The sequence below is a fragment of the Triticum dicoccoides genome, chromosome 2A (assembly GCF_002162155.2).
Source record: "Triticum dicoccoides isolate Atlit2015 ecotype Zavitan chromosome 2A, WEW_v2.0, whole genome shotgun sequence".
In the NCBI taxonomy this organism is placed as follows: domain Eukaryota; kingdom Viridiplantae; phylum Streptophyta; class Magnoliopsida; order Poales; family Poaceae; genus Triticum; species Triticum dicoccoides.
Window position 1 is genome coordinate 583,495,552 of NC_041382.1, and position 6,998 is coordinate 583,502,549.

Consider the following 6,998-nt stretch of genomic DNA (forward strand, 5'->3'; position numbering starts at 1 on the left):
ATCAACATTCAACTTTGCCAAATCCCCCGACGGCTGTATCCAATGGTTAGCCTTGTCGTTCTGGCTTACACCGCCATTGCCATCAACTTCTTCAACACTTCATGATCATTCAAATATGACTTGATAAAGACATGTGTTGACAAAGGACTTTGGAAAATATTCTTATACACGGCCTTTTTCCTTGCTCCCCATATTGCCCATAAGGTGATCACCATGCACACAAAGAGTATCGGACCAAATGCGTGCATGCATGCGCGGCCTTCACACAAGGGCTCAGCGCGCATGTACTTGCTACTGTATAAAAATCATTTCGACCTCATCACAGAAGTAGCGTACGTACGTACAGTTACAGTACATGCATAAATAAATTTGCTGGAGTAGTAGAATAAATAAATTTGTACTTAGTATAGAGTAGAGCATAGAGTCTAGGACTTGTCGAGGAGGCTGTCGAGGTAGAGGTTGAGGATGTATCTGCCGGTGGAGAGAACGTCGAGGCGCTTCTCGCTCGGCTCGTACCGCCCCTTGCGCAGCTGGTACCGGTGCGTCACCGCCGACACCGTGTACGCCTGCCCTTCGATCGTCACGCTCTCTCCGCAGTGGATGTTCTGCGTGCGTGCGTAGTCCACCACAAAAGCAGCAACAAGAAAACACACTGTCAAAAAGAACAACAGCAGCAAGAAATACAGACTGACAGAGTGCGTTGCTGCATGCGTACAGTTCTGAATTGTGAGGAACAAGTTAGGAGAAGATTTAGTGTTCTATAACAATACAAAAATGGAAAAAAATGACAGTTTTAACTTTAGATCAACTCCCAACTATCACCAGCCATGAACAGTTCTAGTAACTCTTACTATAGCCAAAGGCTTTGTATCAGTCTATCCGATCTGGCATTTGCTGCAATGCTACTACTGCCTGGCTGGTATACATTGAAACTGCTGCCAAACATCTGAACCTGTTACTGCTTAGGTAGCGATTTCAATCCTAAATTTGCCAGTTCAGGATTTGTGTTCTTTGTTGCCCCGCACACCCAGTGAGACTGTAACCAAGCTTCTGAAGCAACCTCAATCAACTCTGCTACACGGTTTGTTGCAGGAAAAACAGTTTGGACGACTAACTACCTCTCAGATCAAGAGAGAAGCCCACTTTATACCCGATAAACGTGTCGTAGGGTTCCCATTACAACTCTAAATTTTTATGGGTTCATTCTACCTAACTAAACTCTGAAAACCGTGCATGCTTGCTGGCTTGCCACGAGCGTATTGAGGAGGTCATCACACCGGAATAAGCTGAGGCACTGGCGCTCCGCCGTGCGGTCGCTCTCACTCGTTAAGAAGGGTTTAAGAAGGCCATCTTCACTTCGGATTGTCTCATTCAGAGGTAAAAATATTGAACAATTTCAGTAAACCAAATTAAACATATGGCAACAGGAGTTTGATTTCAGTTGGCTCGATCAACCTATAAATGATTAATGTGGTAAAATTGCTGCCAAATCGATCATTTATGGGTTGATCAACGAATATGGTAAAATTGCTGCCCAAATTAAACATATGGGTCGAGAGAACCTTTTTTTAATGGAGGCAGCAGGAGCCAGGAGCTCTGCTTTTGCATCTATATGATTATATCTATATCTATATCTATATCTATCTATACCAATATAAAAAGATCCAGATGAGCAGATCCAATTAATCTCAGTCATCAAATCATGTCAATCCAACGAGCTAGCCTGCTTCAATGTCGAGCGCTCAACATGTTTAGCGTGCAGTTAATTTCATGCCAAATATAGGTGGTGTTTGGTTCTCTAGTCCTAGGACTTTTTCTAGTCCCAACTAAAAAGTCCATAGTCCATAAAAAGTCCCTCCATATTTGTTTCCAGAGACTAAAAAGTCTCTAGTCCCTTCCTAGAGGTTATTAAATGATCATGTTGCCCCTAGTATATAAAAAAATAACAATCAAACAACACCATGGGGTGGCGGGCCAATGGATGCATGGAGGGACATTGTTGGAAAAGTCTCAAAAAGACTCTCCTTTAGAGTCTTCTTCATTTAGTCCCAAATGCCTAGTTTAGTCCCTAAAAAGTCACTCCCGTTTGGTAAAAAAAAGTCTCTAAGAGGGACTTTTTCTAGTCCCTACACAAAAAAATCCCTGGAAACAAACACCCCCTATAGTATTAATCATCGTAATAACATGCAAATAATATCCTATTTAATATATCCGCGTGCACTTAATATACTTTTAAATTAACGTGCATTGCACATACACATTGACTAGTTATAGAAGGGGGACAATACAGTACAATAGGCAAAGCCTGATGTTCTACTTCGAAGTCCAACGTTTTGGTTCAAATTTTAAATAAGAGACAAAATTTGAAAAATTGCAGTAAATCAATAAGAATTAAAGATCTAGAAAACAGCTCAAGTTGACATACAGTTTTTTTTTTTTTTTGCTAAAAAAGTTGACATACAGTTTGAGTGTACTACTACGCTTGAACAATAGGCAAAGCCTGATGTTCTAGTTCGAAGTTCAACGTTTTGTTTCAAGATTTGAATAGGAGACCAAATTTGAAAAATTGCATACAGTTTGAGAGTACTACTACGCTACATGGCATGGCAGAGACAGAGATTCAGAAACAGAGTAGGGAGATGGACGCACCGGAACTCACAGGAACACATCGATCGTGTGCGCTTACCGTGGGGAAGCAGCGGACGCCGAGGCATCGCGGCGGCGGCGTGATCTCGACGACCTTGAAGGGGTGCTTGTGCTCCTTCTCCCGCTCCAGCTCCCTGTCCCGGTCCTTCTTCCTGCACACCACCGACAAACGCGGCTGCACGCGGCACGCAGAAAGGAGCACGCAAGATGTCAGCTAGCTCATCACAGCAACGCTGCCGCTCTCGGCCGATTGCCCGACACGATCGTGCTACGTATGCTCCTATGCTGCTAACCTTGTGGTAGGCGATGGAGGTGGAGGCGACCATGGCCATGGCGGGCTGCTCTCTCCGCTCTTTTTGCTGCTGCCGCTGAGTGAGATCCGCAGAGTCCTCGCGAGTTGCGGGCGAGGGAGGCGGCGCGCTGAAGGGATTTGGTGGACGGGCAGATCGTCCACAGATTTCCTTGCTCTGCTCTCCGGTGATGGATGGTGGTTGATTGGTTTGAGGATTCTGCAGCAGCTTCAGCCGGGAGGTGTGGAAAGAAGGTGTGCCACGCGTGCCCATCGGTCCGATCAAGTCGCTGTCAGAACGTTGATTTTCCCCTCTCGTCTTTTCCCCCTTCTCTGAATTTCTTTCTAACATGTTTGTACTTTTGCGCAAGGCTTAGAAAATCCCATTTACCATCAATAGAAGATAGAACACACTTTGTACCATGTCCCACTGCAGAATTTTTCTTAAGTACTCCCTCCGTTCCAAAATAAATGACTCGACTTTAGTACGAAGTTAGTACAAAGTTGGGTCATCTATTTTGGAACGGAGGGAGTATAAACTAGCAAAAGGACTTATGAGTTGCAACGTACACTCGTGTAAAAAACGCTTTTATATTATGAGATGTAGGGAGTGTATTATAAGCAAACTACGGTTTACATTGGCTTCGCTGTCACGACCTCTAGCACATCGTCACGCTACCATCCTCGCTTCGCTCTGAATTCAAACGCATGGCCAGTGTGTATCAACCGGAGAGGAAACATCCATATGACAACTTTTGTTCCTTTTTACTGGGTCTGTCATTGCTAGATTATAGTCATACCTCATCCTTTATTTTGTTTATTTCCGAAGAGGGGGACATACATAAATTGGTGGGATCCCGTGTAAATTAGTGAGGTGGTACTTATTAATTAATATAAGGAGACTTTTTTGGTAGAATCGAAAGTTGGGCAAGGAAGAGAGGACTAAATTTATCATAAGTAGTTTGTCATCATAGCTAAGGAATTGGGAGCAGACATTCAATCTCTTCTGTATTATGTCCACTATAAACATGAAGAATTTCATCCTTGGTTTTGTAAGGCTTATAGGGACACTCAAAAAAAGTAAATGGAAATTCTCCAATGTGGCATCCAAGAATATAAGATAGAGTATGCACCTCATTATCAAGAACATGGATAGCTATCAAGCTATATTTCTGAGATTTTACTTTGAAACCAGAAGCTCTTGTGGAAAGGTCAATATTCTCTTATGTTGTTCCAACTGACGAGGACAAACTTGCATGATGATAAGAGTATCATTGGCATACTGCAAAATGGGAAAGTTGCAGAAGTCTGCTGCCAGAACAAATTAAAGTGGAGACAGTCCCCCCACCCCCCGGTCCCGTCTGACACGCCTCCTGCATTTAAAAGGGGTCCAAGGCACTCCATATAATAGAACTATAGATGTGCCAAAAGAAAAGATCTCTTGGATCCCTTAAAATAGAATCATACCATGCTTTATTTTGTCAAAAGCTTTCTCAAAGTTCAACTTGAGAACAACACGGTCTTGAATGGTCCTAGTTCTGAGAAACCTATATTGGTTGGCATGTACTAAGTCAAAGATTATGGATTGCAACATGTTGGCCAGAAGCTTAGTCAGGAGCTTCATAGTACAACTCAACAATGATAGTTGCCTATGTTAGGATGATCTTCGCCGTGTGGGCCCAAAGGCCCACCGGGCCCTTAGATCCGCGCCCTGATCGGGGGCGCTCAACCCAATATGATTGACGGGCCCCTGTCACCTACACTATATAAATAGGTGGGGGCCGTGGCTCGCTCCACGAGGTTCGCCGCGACGCAGTACACCCCACCTACATCCCCTACCGATTTAGTGTTAGTGCAGTGCTGACGGGAAGCTCCGCCACCACCTCTCTCTTTCTCTGCCACCGCAGCCGCCACAGCACACACACGCGCGCGCGCGCGCGCCCACACCGCCGTCACTGTCCCGCCATGGCAACGGCGGGAGTTCATCAACCCAAGGTGAAGGTAATACCCCATATGATCCCGCAACTACCGTGGATATCCAACACATGTGATCCCGATGGATTTAACAATGGTATTAGAGCCTTTCTTGTGTTGATATTTTTGGTAAGTGAACAAAGAAAAGAAAGTTTACTCCTCCCGCCCAAGAACCCTAACCCCAAAAACAAAAAAGAGGGGAAAAGAAGGGTAAAGAAATCTCGCAGTACAGAGCGCCGCCGCATCAGACGCGCCGTTCCTCTCGATCCCGAATCGCATCGGCATGCCGAGGATCCAGGAAAAAGAACACTACCCCGAGAGGGGAAAAGGGCGTCGCTCGCCACACCGTTCGACGGCGGCGCGCTCACCTCAAGGGGAACGTGTCACCGGCTAAGGGGATGGCAATGACCAACGACCGCCGCTGTAGTATGCTCCGCCATCGTCTGGCGCAAAGGGGAGAGAAGGCCATCGCGCTTCGATCTCTCTCTCTCTCTCTGTGGTGGTGGACTGGATAGGACGGAGAACAGGAAGGGGGGTGGAGAAAGAGGAGGCGGCCGGGCACGCGCGGCGCGGTGGTCGACGCTGTAGTCGGCCCGCTGGCGGTGCGACAGGGCCGCTGCCAGATCCGCCACGATGGAGGCCAGGCCGAGCGATGCGCCCGAAACTAAGGGGAAGAAGAGGAGGCTCGCACGACGCGCCGTTTTTGTCGCCGGCGATAGGCAAGACACGGTGGCCCAGCGGCCAGCAACAATGCCGTGCGGGCGAGCAACAAATGAAGGGGGCGAAATGGTCTAGGGTTCACCCCGAGCCGTGCGGCGCTGCGGTTTTGTTCTAGCGACAGCCACGGGTCACCGTTCGATCATAATCAACGCTTCAGATCAAAACCCTAGACTACCGCTGGGCCGCTGTGCCAAAAGTGGCGGCTGAGGCAGCTGGACGAGGCTGACTCAAGGCTAGAGGCCGCGCGCGCTGGGCCGTGGCCCGGCTAGCCGCTGTTTGTTATTTTGTCTGATTTTTTTAATACAGTTTCATCCAAAAAAAAGTACAGAAAAGAAAAGAAAAAATATTTTTGAAAGAATAAAGTTCATGATTTTTTATTCATGTTTTCCACTGCGAATAAAAATAAAAGTGCTCTTTTAAAAAAGAGTGAATAGAACTAAAGTAAAAGATTAAATTGTTGCTTCTCTAATGCAATTTTGAACAAACCGGTTAAAATTGCTTAGAGAGCAAAAGAGTACACAATAGTTTCTGAATAGAATATTGTAAAGTTTCCGCTGCAAAGTAAAAGTTTTATCCTTCAATTAAATTGGAACCAACGGAAAATTTTAATTGGCAGAAATGTTCTTAGCAATGTTTTTTCCCCTGTGGGTGAAATCAGATTCAGATAGTTTCCTCTATGACAAAAGAAAGATATTTGTTTTAAAGTTAAAATATGGTATTGTTATTTTCTGACCAACGTTGATGATAACAGTACTATAATTCTATGAGTCTTATGTTCAAAGCTTAAATCTCTAATAATTTTTGTATCAAAGTGATCAATTTTCAGAGAACAGATAAAGATTAAGAAATGCTCTTGAATAGAGAAACATATATTTCTTGTTCCCGCTGCAATAAAGTTGTTGATGATGATGATTTCTTAGCAAAGTTGTTGAATAGAAATACTATCATCACATTGTTTATGAGTTATATGCATTATTTCCATTTCCGCCCAACGGTGATATGGAATTAAGGTAGAAGGATGATGTTTTATTTTAATTCTGCCACAACGGTGATTTAGAATATAAAAAGAAAGTTTTAAATGTTTAATGTGCATATTTTTTAACCAGACCAACATAGGGTTATTTTTTATGCTCAATATTGTTGATTATTGGCTAAGTTTTCTCAGACTAAAAGTTTTTCATACTTTCATTCGTGAAAGGGAATGGTTGGGTACTTGTGACCCGAAAGATGACCAAGAAAGGTCATAACGTGAGGGAGTATGTTCTCTCTAAAGAATGGCTTCAAAAAACGGAGATAGATCATTGTGAGTCTTGGTTGATGAATGTCTTTCATGTACTCTCTATGAGTAAGATTTTTCAGTCAACATAAT

At 44.3% G+C, this 6,998-nt stretch overlaps 1 pseudogene; it reads right to left on the reverse strand.

Annotated features, from left to right (window-relative positions):
- Positions 1 to 227: 227 nt before the first annotated feature.
- LOC119355512 lies at positions 228 to 3,224 on the reverse strand (annotated as a pseudogene).
- Positions 3,225 to 6,998: the final 3,774 nt, after the last annotated feature.